Raw genomic sequence first — 17,500 nt, 5'->3', positions numbered from 1 at the left:
CTATCTCAGTAACTCTACTATCTCTCTCTCTCTCTCTCTCTCTCTCTCTCTCTCTCTCTCTCTCTCTTTCTCTCTTTCTTTCTTTTTCTTTTTTGTCGAGTCGTCGGCCAAATTATATAAGCTTCGTGCATTCAGTGAGTTTTCGTTGGCCCCGACCTCATAAAATTATACATGGAAACAGAACGGTAGCTCGTATTTTTCAACGTACTATTTCGCTAATATCCCTCTCTTTTTTTTTTCACGGTTCATTCGAGCCTCCTCGAAATAGAAGAACTTTTATATGTTCGTGAACGTATTCACGCGTAGAAAATCTCCACTTTCTTTTTTTTTTCTTTTTTCCTCTTTTCCCCCCTTTTTTTCAACCTCTGCCTCTCTCTCTCTCTCTCTCTCTCTTTATCTCTTTTTTTTTTTAGCAGCATAGTAACGAAAAAGGTGGTGCGATGGGAATTTGGTTGAATGGAAAGTAAGATATGTGGACGAGCGAGCGAATCAAGCAAAAGTCTCGAGTACAAAATGTCTAAGGTTATATCTTTCATAATCTCTTTCATATTCACGAGGCGTGTGAAAGAGAGTATTTTATTATTATATGAAAAAAAAAAAAATATATATATATATATATATACCAAGATAGAAACGTTTTAATCGTATAAAATTATTATAGAGATCGTGCGACAGTAACGACGACGTACTTTTGACGCGAACGTAATACGGGCATACTTTCAGACATAACTAATGGCGGTCACTTTATTAAGTTTGGCGGCTACATCCGTTCATCGACTTTGTTACGACGCGCTAATTGCAATTAGTGCTGCACCTCTCGTCACCTTCTATAGATAGACATATATATATATATATATATATATATATATATTTCTACAGATATATGTATATATATATATTTCTATAGATATACGTATATATATATATATGTGTGTGTGTGTGTGTAGATATGAATATAATTTATATATAACACATATGTATATATATATATATATCTCAATGAAAATCGATCAATAATTATTCGTTAGGGGTATTCTTCCCTTTAAATCCATCCCTGTGGGCTAGCATCGAGGCGTAATTGATGGAAATTACATAGAAGGAAGGAGGGGGAGGAGGTGCACGCGTACGAAATGCGTACGTGTTCCATCCTACGAATACTAATCGTCCGAATAATTATACTTGAAATCTACGAACAAACAGTTGCGCCAGCGCAAACAAGACACGTGACGTTAATAACGGATTCATTCGTAATCCGTATTAATTGATCGAATCAATAAAAGGAAGGCAAATGTTAATTCAAGAAGAGGATTATATTCGCGTTTCATGTTTGCAGGATTTTAACCACGATGGTCACTATGTTGATCTGTACAATGTTTTGTTACGAAAAAAAATTTATTTTCTTTTTCTTTTCTTTTTTTTTTTTTCTTTTTCTTCCTTCTCGTTACTCAATTTATCAAGAATATAAATATTCACGACCATTTGGAAAAGAAATATGTAAATTATTATTTAGTTATAGATTATTATATTTTATAAAAATGCATATATATATATATTTATTTATTTGTTTATGTATATAAATATACATACATAATATACAAATATATAAATAATAAATAATAAATAATAAATAATAAATATATAAATTCACGTGAAATATGTCGGCAGTCTTGTAAGCAAAAATCTAGTGATCTTAGTAGCTTCTTATAAATATAAGAGAGAGAAAGAGAGAGAGAGAGAGGGAGATAGAGAAAGAGAGAGAGAAGGGGAAGAGTTTGTAGAAGAGAGGAATGACCTTTTAGTTTGTATAATGTCGCACGAGCAACAACAACACGTAAAGAGGGACTGAAGGAAGATCGTGAAGATGACTGTGACAGTGTCGTGCTAGGAGGCCGTCGGCGATAAACCAAAGCTCGTTAACGCCGACTCGACGAGCTGTTCGCGAAAGATACGCCATTCCTGTAAATAACTTTGTCTCGACATTCCTCTCCATCCACTATCCTTTTCTAACCTTCTCAACTCTCGGGTAGGGAATCTTTTTAAAAGACTTCCGTTTCTTCGAGCAACGGTTCTACCTTGTAACGAAACGACCAATAAAATGGAACGAGCAAGTACCAGAGCATTGGGAGTAGATGGGGAAGTGGTGGTAGTCATCAGGGGTCGTCAAAAGCAACGTTACGATTCTGTTAAAAGACTCGACGATCCGAGGAATTAAAGGAATTATACCAAATATCCGACTAAATCTCTTAAAAGTTTTCTTTTTGTATCGCGGATATGTCCAATACTTTTCTTTTTTTTTTTTTTTTAACGATTCGAAAAGATACAATCTCCTATCTCGTTTCTATTAAATCTTTCAATCATTTTATAAATCCTTCGTTCGAACGTATAAATCATTGATAAGGAGAATCTTTCTCGTCGGATTTAATTTTCATTGTAATTTATAAACATATAAATAAATCGTTAAAGTCATACCTTTTAATTATGTATTTAGATAATTTCTCAGTTTATACAAATTTTTTATCATTTCTTTTTTCTCAAGAGGATATAGTTGTACTTTACTTTTTATTTCAAAATAATGCGCTTTAACTTTGTTTTAAAATAATAATAATAAAAAGAGAAAGAAAAAGAAAAGAGAAAATACAGGGAAAAAGGAGAAAGATGAAGGGGGAAAAAAAAAGGAACAAATGCTGACTGGTACGGTAAACTATTTCGTCATTTCTAGGATCGAAATCCTTGCACGTACGCACATCGATACCGTACCTTCGAAACTCGTAAGTTACTTTAAACGTTCAATTTTACTGGTATTTGCAGCACGTCGAGACCGCAATCGCTTACGAAGCGCGAAGAGGAGCTTCAAGTGGAAGACTAGATCCACTCTATCTCTCTCTCTCTCTCTCTCTCTCTCTCTCTCTTTCTCTCTTGCTTTTCCATCTCTTCTAGTTTCCGCTGTTACCATCTTTCACAACTTCCTCCTCCGGCAATTAGCCATCTTGGCAAATCGACGAAGTCAACGGAGAAGTAGAAAAGACCGTCGCCGTACTCCTGATACTCGCTTGAAATCATGCCAAAAGACTTAATGCGTTCCTTGCATCGTCGGATGAGCCTAATTATTCCGAATGAATTTCCATCCTTCATCGAGAAACGTTTATCGTTCTCCGATTATCAAGATTCCCGATCGTGTTATAGATATTTCCCAATTCGAGACAGAATCTTAATCGTAGAGAAGTAAATAAACATTTTTTCCCCTTTTTTTGTTTTTCCCTCGAATCTATTAAAATCTGAATTTCAAACCAATCACTGATTTATATATTAAATTTGCATTTATACATTAAAACCTGCTAATACGTTCTATATATTCGTTCTTTCGATCGAGTTATTATTATTTACAATGATCTCGTAATAAACTCTTTGTCATGGTACAGCATTGCCATAACAAGTAAGCCTTAATTAGATTTGTAATTAGTTGAGAGAGAATTGCCTACCAAGCGAAATAGTGTGTAGAAATGGGAGAACGGGAGCAAAGCCGTAGGATGTTGAAGAGGGGAAAGGAGGTAAGAGGGGTGGTGGTATCATAGCAACACACGGATAAAGTAACGACCGATCGGTGATAACAAAGTTACGCGTACCGATAATCGACATCGATCGATGCTTGTGATTCTCTTCTTCTTCGAACTTTGAAAATGCATACAAACAAGAAATATTTTTTGTTTTTTTTTTTTCCCCCAAACAAACGAAAAGTACGTACGAAGAGGAAAGATAAATAGAAAGAGAAAGAGAGAAATTGTGGTTTGTAAGCAAGATCGAAAGAAAAAAAAAAATTTCACGTAGTAAACTTTATCGATAAACGATAAAAGTAAAGGGAAAGGTATTACTATGACGTTATATTACGTCGGGCTTTATATTCCAAGTTCGTTGATGCGAAAGAACAAGGAGGTAGGTATTTTTTGAACGAACGCCAGAAGACGGGCCCGGTTGGCGCGAAACTTTCGAGTTAGGCGCAGGAAATCGGGATAAGAAGGGAAGGGGATAGGAAGAAGGAATAGGTGTACGTTTGGGCGTTGGTTGTAAGTGAGCTTTTAATATATTCCATGTAACTTCGTACGTAAGAACGTAACCGATGGCTGAACAATGAAACTATATTTCTTATGCAAGAGTTCTTATGGTATACGAAGGAGAAGAAGAAGAAGTCACTTTTTAAATTTCCTAGAAACTTTTACAATTCAATAAATTTCCCTATGAACTTCGACGTATGATTTCTATTTTAAATGATAATTGTTAAGACTTATCGATCACATGATAATTACAGATAATATTGTATTTATATATATATATATGTGTGTGTGTGTGTGTGTGTGTGTGTGTAGATATATTGTATATTAATATAATTTTATATCATATACATTATTCGGATAATTATTATGCAATGGTTGAGAAAATTATTACGTTTATAATCGCCTAGATTCTTTTTACATTTTCCTGTTCTTTCTTTTCCTCTTTTTTCTTTTTATTTTTTGCCTTTCTCAATCCGTCGAGATATCTTAAACTTTCTTTCGACTTGCGTTCTTTATGCAGAAAAAGAAAAGAAAAGAAAAAAAAGAAAAAAATAAAAAAATAAAAAAAAAAAAAAGAAATGAAACACAGTTATAGTAACTCTTAGACGATTTGACCTGATAATTTTTCCGAACTATTGCAAGGAAAACTTCGAAATCGTCGTAACTCCGGTGGCAAACGTTCACGACCACACGTTCATAGGATATTTTCTACTTGTTTAGATTCCTAAAACTTATTTTCAAAGTTTGTACAGGTCGTTTAGTTATATTATATATTATATAATATATATCTTTCAGTTACACTCTATATTATATAATAATAGTAACAATAATAATATATATATATATATCTTTTTCATTAAAGTCGAGATCTTTGATTCTAATAATTATCACTGTAGAATAGGAAATCTAACGATTCGAGTAATGACAAGTCTCTTGTCCCTTTTCGATTAGATTAGGTGGGTATATTTTAAGTAGAGAAGGAAATTCCCCTCGAAGGCAATTGAGACGAAGTTTAGGTTCTATCTTTCTCTCTCTCTCTCTCTCTCTCTCTCTCTCTCTCTCTCTCTCTCTCTCTCTCTCTCTCTCTCTCTCTCTCTCTGTCTCTCATTAGCTCTTGTAGAAGCTTATTCGTGAGGTTAAGACTTTCAGAGAATACTAATCGATATGCCCCTATATCGAAGTTCGCGCGAAACTCGTAACAGCTTAGTTACCTTCATATTAGAAGCGTTATCGGCAAACAGTTCTCTCGCTGGAACTATGCAGCTCGTTCGCTTCGTATCAAATTATTTTATTTATTTCCATCTCTATTTATTTCTCTCTCTCTCTCTCTCTCTCTCTCTCTCTCTATCTGTCGTCCAATGTCAAGAAAGAGAGATAGAGAGAAAGAGAGAGAGTAAAAGAGATAGAGATAGAGATAGAGATAGAGATAGAGATAGAGAGATAGAGAGAGAGCAGTTGCTCTCTCTTTCTCTCTCTCTCTCTCTCTCTCTCTCTCTCTCTCTCTCTCTCTCTCTCTATTTTAATTAACTTTCTTTCTCATAGAATGTATGATACAGTTACGATGTAAACAAAATCCGTCGAAATAATTTTAATTACGTTCTGCAGTCGAACGATAAGTCGACATTAAAAATATAACGATAACGTCGAATACTATGCGCACACAATTTCAATCCAAAAAAACGATGGAAATAGAGTATCATGTTTTCTCTCTTTCTTTCTCTCTATCTCTCTTTCTCTCTTTCTCTTTCTCTTTTTCTTTCTCTTTCTCTCTCTCTCTCTCTCTCTCTCTCTCTCTCTCTCTGTCTCTCTCTGTCTCTCTCTCGCTATATAAAAGATTAAAAATTAAAATGTGAAATGTTTATATAACTTTTACTCGATCTCTTTCTCTTTCTATTCTCGTTAATTATTTTGCAAATTTGAAGGAGTAATAATAATTACGCTATTTGCGCAGAAACTATGCAACTCTGCAAGTCCAACGACGAAAACAACGATTATGACGACGACGAAGGTAAAGCTCTACTTAACTATCTATCTATATGAGACACTTAAAATGCATATGCCGAACATTAAGATCGACTGATAATAATAATAATGTAGGAGGAAGGATAGCGTTAAAATTCACTCGAGTAAACATGTTTGTTCGTTAACGAATCAGAGAAGGTTATGACCTTTATATGATCGATGTTATCAGGTATAGGGTCATTAAATCGTTTCGGCGACGTTAAACGATCGATTGAGTTTGGTAACGTAATCGCATAAAATTTTAATCGATGCTTTTACCTGTAAATCGGTGGAATTAAAATTCACCATGGGCCGTCGTTGTCGTTGTCGTTGTCGTTGTCGTGTCGCAGCAAGAAAATTGCTTTTGACAACTTTCGTCAACATTCACGTCCATTTTACGATTATCTACAATATTTCGTTTTATGGAAATGTTCAACTCGATTGATTTAAAAATCTCCATAAAGCGACATCTCTGGTGAAATAGAAAAAAGAAAGAAAAAGAAAAAAGAAAAAAAGAGAAAAGAAAGAAAAAAGAAAAACCAACTGGCTTTATTGAGAAAATCATTTTAGCTAGTTACCATAGGACAGTTACTCTTCTTATTATTCTGTTATTAAAATGTTTTTATGGAACGATTTTATATTAAATTTAAGGATCTAATTTCTAGAAGATCGTACGTACATACGGTACATATACATGCATATACTTATTTCGGTATCTAATTTTGATAATCTCGATGGAAGGTAATAAGACGCGTGCTATGCATCTCGATTGCAGAAGGGAATTCCTTAATTAAATGTGTGTTAATTAAACGTGCGCTTATTAACATCCGAAAATAGATTCCTTATTTCTTTCCTCCTTTTCCTTTGTCTCGTTCAGCTATAAAAGGATTTTATTTCATTATTATTATTATTATTATTATTATTATTATTATTATTATTATTATTATTTCTCTTTTTTCTTTTTTGTTTCTTTTTTTTCCTTTTCGCGTTCACCAAACCGCTCGTATAATCCGATAAACGTGACCGGCATTCTAAAAGGATTGCCACCTTTATCAAGAACGTCACTCTCAAGGAAAAACGAACATAACTAGTTTTTATCGACGTGTCATTGAGTACAACCATTTCCATAAAATTTAATTGGCAAATTAAGTATGTTAAAAAATAAAAAAAAAATATATAAAAATTGTAGAAATAGAAAGGTATTAAAAATCGAAAAGCATAAATAAAAATTCATTTGACATCACGATCTACGTACTTTCTTTTTACATCTACATTCATTTTTATTTTTTTCTTACTTAGTTTCTTTCTTTCTTTCTCGATAATCGTAATGATGCGAGATGATGATCGATCTTCAGTTTACATATATATATATATCCTTAAAATCGAGATCCAGATGTCATCGGCAAAAACTATCACAGAAAATGATCAAATCTAATAGTCGACGTAACATGCGGGACAAGATAAATGGAAAGGCTCAGACCGTCGTGCTCGTTGTATACCTCGAATCCGTTAAAGGAACGATTTATCAGAGCTTTCGTATATTTATTATCGGATGACCTTTCACACCGACAAGATATACTAAGGTTAGATATCCGCAATCGATTTTTACTATCGTAAGACGAATATATTTATTCTTCAAACGCGTAAATAAATATCTGAATTAAAGATATTTCATGTTCTTAATTTAATAAAATATTTCATGTATTCTTTGCTGATATCCGATAACACGTTATACAATTAATTTATTTTTCATTAAATCAGAACACCAACGATGCTCTCTCCTTCTTCGATATTCTTTAAATAATGATCGATGTTAATTTTTTTCCTTTCCTTTTTTTTTCTAATTATAAACAAATATACCTATAGATACGTATTTACGTAAACAAATAACATAGACAAGCGTGTTACGATAGAATAGATTCAATGATTAATAACACGAAGATGATAACGTTTCTATGAGCGAGTAAAGAGGGAAGGGAGAAAATATCGATTCGATTCGATTCGATTCGATTCGCTTTGCGATTGCGATAGAAATTTTACGTATAGTAAAAATAGAACGCGAGGAAGGTAAAGAAGAGATACTGTGAGTGTGTACTTTAACGATGCAATAATTTCAGTGGTGAAGTTGTTCGACGACCGCAGAAAACGATTTCGTGTTTTCCCTTCTCCCATCTCTTTTCTCTCCCTGCCCCATCGCTTTTTCCTATCATCTTTTCAGATTATAACAAAGTTTCTATCGCAATACTATAACGACGTTCTATATTTATGTATGTATCAAGAAAGAGGAAAGAGATAAGAAGGTGCGAAGTTCATAAGAGAGGGATCCCCTATGAACGATGTGTTCCGTTTTTTTTTCTTTCCTTTTCTTTTCTTTTTCCTTTTTTTTTTGTTGTTGTTGTTTATCTTTCCAAGCTGACACACAATAAGAGGATCATCAACCTGCTGCTAATATCACGTGCAGCACATTTGGCGATAACAAAGACGGTAAATCATTGTCTCGGGTCACTCGTGACACAACCGATTGGAAGTAAGATACGAGTTTCTTAGGGTGGTTTTATCATTCCCATGGGTATCCTTTGCAAACTCGAAGTAAAGGGAGGGGGGTAGAGGGAGGTGGGAATAAGGGAGAAAAAAAGTATGAAAGTGAGAAAACTCGTTTACCTTCTTTTCACGATATTTCAGATCAATTCATTTTCGTTCATTCCTCCTCTCTTTCTCTCTCTCACTCTCTCTCTCTCTCTTTATCACACACACACACACACACACACACTTCCATTTTTCCTCTTTTATTTCTTCGTTATTCATAAATCCATTACTTTTACGTATCTTCCCTTTTTCTTTTTGTTTTCTTTTTTTCTCTTTCTTCTCTCAAAACCTATTGAGAGAATAAAAATGCAAAAATAAATTGTACGATCATAATGAATGCTCCTCGAACATGATAGATTAATTATTAGAAATCTTTGTCGATTGATAGAGGCAAAGCACAAAAGAGAAAGAAAGAAAAAGAAAAAAGAAAAAAAGAAAGAAAGCGAAGAAGGAGGGAGAGAAAAAAAAAAGCAAATATAAGAAGAAAGTATAACGATGTAAACGAGAGTACGAGTAAAACGATGAGTACGACCAATCCGAGGGGCGAACCTGATGGATAATAATAACGGCAGGTGCATTACCCATCGTGTTCAATACCCAATCGAATGCAAGATGATGTAATTGAACGAGCAACGTGCACTGCATCGCGAATTGCAATCAACGGCAAAAGGTATAGAGCTTGTGCTTCAGCGCATGTACAGAAATTCGTTAGAGTAGCGATGCTGATTGTGTAGACTGTAGATGGTTCGCTGCTACTACTACTACTACTACTACTACTACTACTACTACTACTACTACTACTACTACTACCACTACTACTACTACTACTACTACTACTACTACTACTACTACTACTACCACTACTACTACTACTACTACTACTACTACTACTACTACTACTACTACTACTACTACTACCACTACTACTACTACTACTACTACTACTACTACTACTACTACTACTACTACTATTTCTACTGTTGCTACTGAAATGGTAATAGCGTCGGAAGATAGAGAGAAAGAGAAAGAGAGAGAGAGAGAAAAAAGAACGAGAGAGAGAGAGAGAGAGCGTGGACACACGCTCGAAGCCTCGAGTAATCTGGCCGATGTTCACCGGGCCCCTTTTAATTTTTCAAGTAATACCCAACACCGTTTTGCGCCCTAGTATCGTCAGATCTTTTGATGTTCCAATGTATGCGCATCTATGCGAAACTACTAGAAAAGTTGGGATTTCTTTTCGCGTGATATCACGGAAAAGTAAAACCCATCTCTCATGGATTTTCTTCATTTTAACACATTACAAATTAATTCCAATTCTTATGGCTTATGAATTATCTGTATATATATATACATATATATATTTTTTTTATTGTTTAATAATTTAAAATTCCATGACGCTGTAATAACGCGATAAAATAATTTTATTTCGATCGATCGATATAAAAAAAAAAAAAAAAAAAAAAACAAAAAAAAAGAAAAGGAAAGAAAAAAAAAAGATAAAAAGGAAAAACATATGATTATTACAAAATAATTATGCTCTATGATTAATTTATTAAATAAATTATATTCTTTTTGTTATTGTAAGTTATTATCGTAAAATAAGCTATCAGTTTCGTGTATTATGGATAGAAATTACGAGTAAGATAACAGGAACGTATTGGTCATCGTTAAATCTTACGAATTATGTTTTGAGTTAAAATAATGGACGTATGAATCCAAACTTATGGTCTTGAGGACGAAAAATCGTCTACGAGCTTATAGGTATGGCGCAAGTCGTATTTTTCATTCTAGAGCCATCGAAGTCGAAGAAAGAAAGAGAATCACGAGGATGGGGAAAAAGCAAGTTGAGTAATCTCACTAATGCTCTTCTATGTAGTATGTATCTACTCAGGATTCGTTTCAAAAAGTAGAAGAGATGCGTGCGGTATCGGGCATTACCTTAAAATGCGATAATGGATCGGACGCGGCTTACGAACGTTTCTCTCGGTTTCTTTTTTCGTTTTTTTTTTTTTGTGTGTGTGTTCCTTTTCTTTTTGCATGTGTTTTTTTTTTCCTTTTTTTCTTTTTTTTGTCGTTTTTTATCTTTGCCTTCCTAGATAAATCTTCGATTTATTCCATAAAAATACGATGATCATCTTTTTATTAATGCTTCTTATCACTCTCGTTAATATTTCATTATAGATACGTATATATATATATATATATATATATATATATATATATCTTTTTTTTGCTGCTTTGTTTTCTTTTTTATTTACAAAATATATCGATCTCTAATAGCGGTAACAACCATTCTCTTATTTTCTCATTGCTGCAACGGGGATAACAGGAATGTTTTTATAAACGACCACTGCACTTCTGTTAAATGGCATCCCATTTTCTTTATTGTTGCGCTCGAGCACCTCCCATTCCACCACAGCCTCACAGAAAAGGGATGAGTTACGTTGAATGTGTATCGTAAAGTGATTATTTAACGAAATATTTGAACATCCGGCTCAATGTATCCTCGTCAATTTACGATCATAATGTAAAAAAAAAAAAGAAAAAAAGAAAAAAGAAAAGAAAAGAAAAGAAAAACGAACAAAAAGAAATGGCAAAAAAGAAAAAAAAAAGAAGAAGAAAACTTCGAACTCATTAACCAAGGGAACATTTTACTTCGACGATTTCCTTCGATTTTCGTAAACTTTTCTATAGGCTTTCTTGAGCTTTACTTCCTCCCTTGCTGATTTCTTCTTCGGTTCACGAAAGAAATTCACGAAGGAGGCCTGAAATTCTCGAAACTTTTCGATCTCTACTCGTAGTTTCGTTCAAGTAGAAGGATCGTCCCTTCGGACGGATAAGAAAAGTGGTTCTCATTGACTTTTCCAAGGGAATCAATCCATAGGAGAAGGTCTAAATCCAAAAGTATCCTCGAACTCCACTACCATCTCTTCCGCTTGTTCTTCTTGAGAATTGACTCTTTGCCGTGTTAGGAAAGGAAAGCGAGATAATCTATATAAAACCACTTAGTCCGTCAATTGAAAAATTTTTTCTCACTGAAAATAAATTCTCGCTTCGAACTACCTTCAAAATTGAAAGAGAAAGAGAGAGAGAGAGAAAGAGAGAAAGAGAAAATAATAAGTATCGATCTTAATACTTATCTCTTTTTGGTGGATGTTTTTAACGACGAAGGGTGGATTAAAAAAAAAAAAAAAAAAGAAAAGAGAGAAAGAGAAGGCAGGGGGCGGGACAAGGCGGGGAAAAGGGAAAAAGGGAAAAAGAAAAATATTTCATAGGACCTGAGAAAAGTTGACAAAGCCATTGATAGAACTTAGTACCTTTGGTACAATGTTATTTGAACGCAAGCGCGCGCACAAAATCCGCCAGTTCGTTGTCGTATCTCGAAAACGTAATCACGTCAGCTAAAAAGAGAGAGAGAGAGAGAGAGAGAGAAAGAGAGGTGCCATCGGAGCTTTCGTCCTATCTGGTGCCGGACAAAAGAGGAAAAGAGCTTTTGAGCGATCATGCATAATACTTTTCGCGTTCCCACAAAGATCGCTTATTTGCGGTGAAATGGAGAAAAGTGTTGTGACGAGAGAAAGGACAACGGGGTCAATACGTTTCAACAGGTTCGGTTTTCTTTGTTGAGAACATCGACGAAACTCGACAAAGAGAAGCTCGTCTAGTAGAAGGAAGGTCTGAGAGACCGTCTATTTCGCTTTACAATTTCGCATTGAAAATCCGTGAAATGGCACGACCGAGATAAGGTAGAGAGGGGATGGAATATTAAATTCACTTACAGAAGATTGAATGATATTATTTTATTTTTTTTTTCTTTTTTTGTTTCTCTCTTCTTTTTTCTTTTCTTAATTTCTTTTCTTCTGGCTATTTAAAGTTCATGTACAATCGTAGATACAGTATTACAGGTTTAATCATTTGGTATGTACAATATTCTTTCTCGGATAAATAAGAAAAAAAAAAGAAGATAAAAAATAGAAAGAAGAAAAGAAGTAAAAAGAAAAGGGAAGAAGCATATTCTTAATGAAAGAAGATTAAAAGCCGAATAGTTTTTGGTACGCGAATTACGCGTACCAGCACGTTTCGTTGCGGCTATCGTTGAATATCAGAATATTCTGCGGCTCTTAAAAGTCCTGAATCTTCATTAGAGTTAATTACCGAATGTACGTGTCGCATTACGTAGGTAGAACAATACGGAATAAAGAGAATGAATTTATTCGTAGTCACAACGAAATTAATGCGATATCACGAACGTGAGTGAATTTAAAAAACACCTAAGTACAGATTGTTAATATGTGTACCTATATGCGTAGATACGTGGTATATGTAAATTTCAATGAATTTCATCGTAATAATGATTTCAACGAGATCTGAAGTCAAAATTTACTTTTAACTTTTCTTTTCTTTTCAAGCTCAAAATTGGATAAGAAGGCAAAAAAAAAGAAAAAAAAGAAAATAAAAAGAAAAAAGAAGAAGAAGAAGAAAGAAAAAATACGAAAGTAAAATTTCCATTATGTTATATGAGCGAGCACAATGTGAAATTTCGTCGTGATATAATAATAATAAAAAGGGGACACCATGTGAAAATCCGCGTTAAGCGGAGCAAAAAATTATGCCTATGAAAGAAAAAAGTGGCTTTCGAACGAATTCTTTTTCCCTTCTTTCTTCTCTCCTTCTCTTTTCTTTTCTTTTCTTCTTCCACTTTTTTTTTTCTTTTTTCTTTTTCGTTCTCTTTCTCTCTCTTCTTTCTTTTTTTTTTTTTTTTTTTCATAACCAGATCCAAGTAATGGCCATTGCGTGCTTAATGTACTCGGAAAGTTCGTATTTCCAAAGTACCCTTCAGCCAATCTCGGAATCGGGGCAGAAAGTTTTGCCTGAACATGGGGTGATCGCTCGTGCGTAAGACGTTCAAAACGAAAAAGCTCGTTCTCGCTTACTCGCGGGAGAATTTTTGTGCTAACAAAAACGCGTAAAATTCTGAAACGCTAAAAAGAAATATACGTCGGTAAGAATTTTTATGTCAGCTGTAATACACGAAATCGTTTTGTTCGTCCCAAGAAATATTGCGCCGACGAGTTTGGATATAAAAATAAAGAAAACAAAAATATAAATATAATATTTATATATGTATTTGCAGAAGTATCCAACGAATACTATTATAAGAAGCTACAAGATCTTACATTCAATTTAATTTCATATGTTTGTCGTTTTTTTTTCTTTTTTTTTCTTTTCTTTCTTTTTTTTTTTTTTTTTTTTTTTCTAACGATAAACATACACATGATGTCATATATCGTGAAACTTTGAAACTTTAACGATGTTTAATCAACTAATTATTTTCTTTGACCGCGAAATGTCTGTTGGAGAAAAATATTTCAACGAGATATCAACGTGAACATGGCGGATATGTAAATATGTTACGTACATACGTATTTACATTTTACGTATATAAGAGAGAATCTGAGATACAAAAAAAGAGAGTGTACATATGTACATATGTATATACGTACATACTTATTTACGTGTACCTTACCGTGTATCCAAGTAGTTGGAAAAGTTCGGTCCATGGTACGAATCTAAATTAAAATCGGATGAAGCTTTGAGGTTCGTTCTCTTCTTTTCTTCCTTTTTCTTTTTTTTCTTTTTTTTTTTTATTTTGTTTCTTATTTTTATTTATTTCCTTCCCTTTCCAATAATGCTTGTTCTGCTTTGCAAAAGATTATTCAAAATGAAAAAAAAAAAAAAACAAAACAAAAAAAGAAAAGAATAGAAAAGAAAGGCAAAAAAAATGGAAAACAGAAAAAAAAATAACGATGAATGGATACAACGTAGAATAATATTATCATCTGTTTTGAAAGTGCATAAGATAGAAAAAGATGTGGAAGAAAAAAATAGCGGTAAATCTTTAAATGTAATTGATAAATTGATTGTTGTGTTAACGAATCTCTCTAATTAATCTTATACGAGAAAAAAAAAAAAAAAAAAGAGAGAGAGAAAGAGAAAAATAAAGAGATAGGAAACACTATGAAAATACAAAAGGAATATTAATTTGCAGACAATAACATATGACGTAGATGACACAGATGGCAACTCATTTGCAAATCGTTTCTTCTAATTATCCTCATTATTAGCACGCAGTGCCTACGCAACAGATGTTTCTATTTCATTTGTTGAATATTTCATTTTTCTTCTTGTTTTATTCAACTACTTATTTCTTTTTTTTTTTTCTTTCTTCACTTTATCTTTTGTCTCTTTTACTTTCTTTTTTCTTTTTTTTTTCTTTTTTTCATCGAAAGATACCGAAACTCATGCACTCACATAAAGTATATTTTTATTTTGCTTTACGTCATCGTCATCGTTCATCGTCGGCATTGTCGTCATCCTAGTCGATAAAATTATTCGTCCTTCTCGCGAATTAAATTCGATCATTAATTAGTACCAGCTACATACGAACGTGCTTGCACGCAACGAGGCGGCTTTTTGCCGATCATAACAGGCCGCAAATAATTTCTCAAAATACCTACAACGTAATTACTATGGTAAATTGTAAATTACAAATCATTGTTAACAAAACGTAAATGCGTCCTTTCTCTCTCCCTCCTCCCCACCTTTCTCACTTTCTCTCTCTCTCTCTCTCTCTCTCTCTCTCTCTCTCTCTCTCTCTCTCTCTCTCTCATAGCACAGAACGATTAAATTCTATTCCCATTTTATTCGACATTATCCTTCGTATTTTACCCCTTTTTAATATATTCCATTCTATGTACAGTGTTTATTTAATACATGGAATCAAAAGAAAAATTGTGATCGCGTTTAAAAAAAAAAAAAAAAAAAGAAAAAAAAGAAGAAGAAATCGCGTAACATAAAAATAAAAAGAATCGATCAAATCGATCGTCAATTAAACCTAATTAATTTTTTCTTTAATGCTATTGTAATAATATCAAGAATAAGACGAAGTCTATGTCATTGGTTTATCGTTTTTGTCGAAACTAGCTACGTGATTCACTTCCCCCTTGAGATCGTACGAGAGAAAGCCCGAGGCACGAAATCGAGCTTCAACGAGCTAGTTGGATGGGTGGTTGGGGATAAAGGGGTGGTAGGGTTAGGGGTAGGAGTTGAGGGAGGAGGAAGGATGAGGGAAGGATGATAAACTGAAAACAATACGAAGGTCGACGTTTGACCGCACAGAACACGATCATGCTTTCAGCTTATGGTTTAAAGCTTTAAAGCGTCGCTCTTGATAGCTTTGGAGTCGACTGGTACACCAGCAAGAAAACTATTTCATAACTAGGTCGAGCGAACAGCGTGGAGGTTCGTTCTCGTTCGGGAGAGTTCGTTGTTGGATGAAGAAGAAACGAAGACCTGGAAAAGATGACATGGAGTTGCGGAGGTGAGGGAGGAGAGGCGAGGAGTAAGAGGTTGAAAGGAGAAAAATGAAGAAACAAAAGGAAAAACGTCGAAGGAAAAGTCTCGGCTATGACAAACTTCTCTCTTTCTTCTTTTTCTTGTTCTTCTTTTTCTTCTTCTTCTTCTTTTTCTTTTTTTTTTTGTTTTTCTTCTTTTATATGTGTGCGTATATATTTGAATCTTGAATCTTAATAAATTTTTTTTTTCTTTTCATTCTTCTTCATATACCAATCTCATCTCCGCGCTATTTAATGGATTAACTTATCGTCAAAATTTTTGCATATATTTTACATAACCGATGAAAACTTGTCGACGACATTGTGTCTATAATTTAATTAAAGAAATATCAAAGTTTCGAATTCCAGATGAAACGTGAATCAATTTTTTCGTTTTCTTTTTTTCTTTTTTTTTTTTTTCATTTCTTCCGACTTTTAATCACTTCAAAGAGAAATGAAGAAAAGAAATGAGAGACGAAAGGAAAGGAAACGAAAGAGAGATGAAGAGAATGTTATCGGGGAAAAATTTCTAATATTCTAGATAGAATTTTTCTTTTTTTTTTTTTTTTTTCTTTTTTGGAAAAAAAAGAAAGAAAGGAAGAAAGAAAGAAAAAAATGCGAATTAGAGGAGCTGATATTTCTGTTCGAGAAAAGGATCTCATTCTTCGTGGATTCTTTATTTCGAGTTTAGAAAAGTATTGGCACGTGAAAGGAACAAATCAAGAAGATCTAAACGAATCAACAACGCACGTTTCTTATCGCTTAACGTTACTAGCACATTGAAACTAATCGCATTGTGTATCTATCTGTACACACGTATTTTACAAAGATTTTTGTTATGGCCCTTCATACGCAATCTTGATTTTTCTCTTTCTATATCGCTCGAATAGAACCATTTTATTCCGTCTCTCTCTCTCTCTCTCTCTCTCTCTTTTTTCCTTTCTTTTCTTTTCTTCTTCTATTTTTTTCTTCTTCTTCTTCTTCTTCTTCTTCTTATTCCCTCTTTTATTATTAGAACTATCCAACAGATGAATGGGTAACAAGATTTAATGCAAATCGTCGGTATGAATTTTCAGATTGAATTTATTTTTTCTTCTCTTTTATTTTTTTTTCTTCTTCTTTTTTTCTTTCTCCCCCTTTCTCCCCTTCTTCTTTTTCCCCCGCCCCTCCCCCATTTCTCTTTCCTCCTTTTTTCTTTTTTTTCTTTTTTTCCCCTTTAAATATCAAAATGATTTTTGCATTCTTACCAAGGTTGAAATATATATACTATCTATCTTTTCTTTCGTGAGCTTTCCATAAATTCAAAAACTTCTAGTAGTTACTTTATCTGTTCGATTTGATTCAGCGATATGATTCCGGCATATTGCACGAACTCGAGAAGACGAAACTTTCTCGAATACGTTTTGGGTATTATAATCGTACTTTGGCTAGGTAGAAAAGCTACGAGATCGGAATAATATGTCGCTCATT

The 17,500-nt window shown here is 33.6% G+C and overlaps 1 protein-coding gene across 13 annotated transcripts in view; it reads right to left on the bottom strand.

Moving 5' to 3' along the window:
* Window positions 1-17,500, bottom strand: part of dlg1 (MAGUK family member discs large 1) — a 462,366-nt gene that overhangs the window by 250,045 nt on the left and 194,821 nt on the right. The gene's annotated exons all lie outside the window — the stretch shown is intronic.

This window comes from Vespa mandarinia, chromosome 1 (genome assembly GCF_050613455.1).
Source record: "Vespa mandarinia isolate Hongniang chromosome 1, ASM5061345v1, whole genome shotgun sequence".
Taxonomy (NCBI): Eukaryota; Metazoa; Arthropoda; class Insecta; order Hymenoptera; family Vespidae; genus Vespa; species Vespa mandarinia.
The sequence above is the reverse complement of the archived record's forward strand: the minus strand, read 5'-3'. Positions and strand labels throughout refer to the sequence as shown.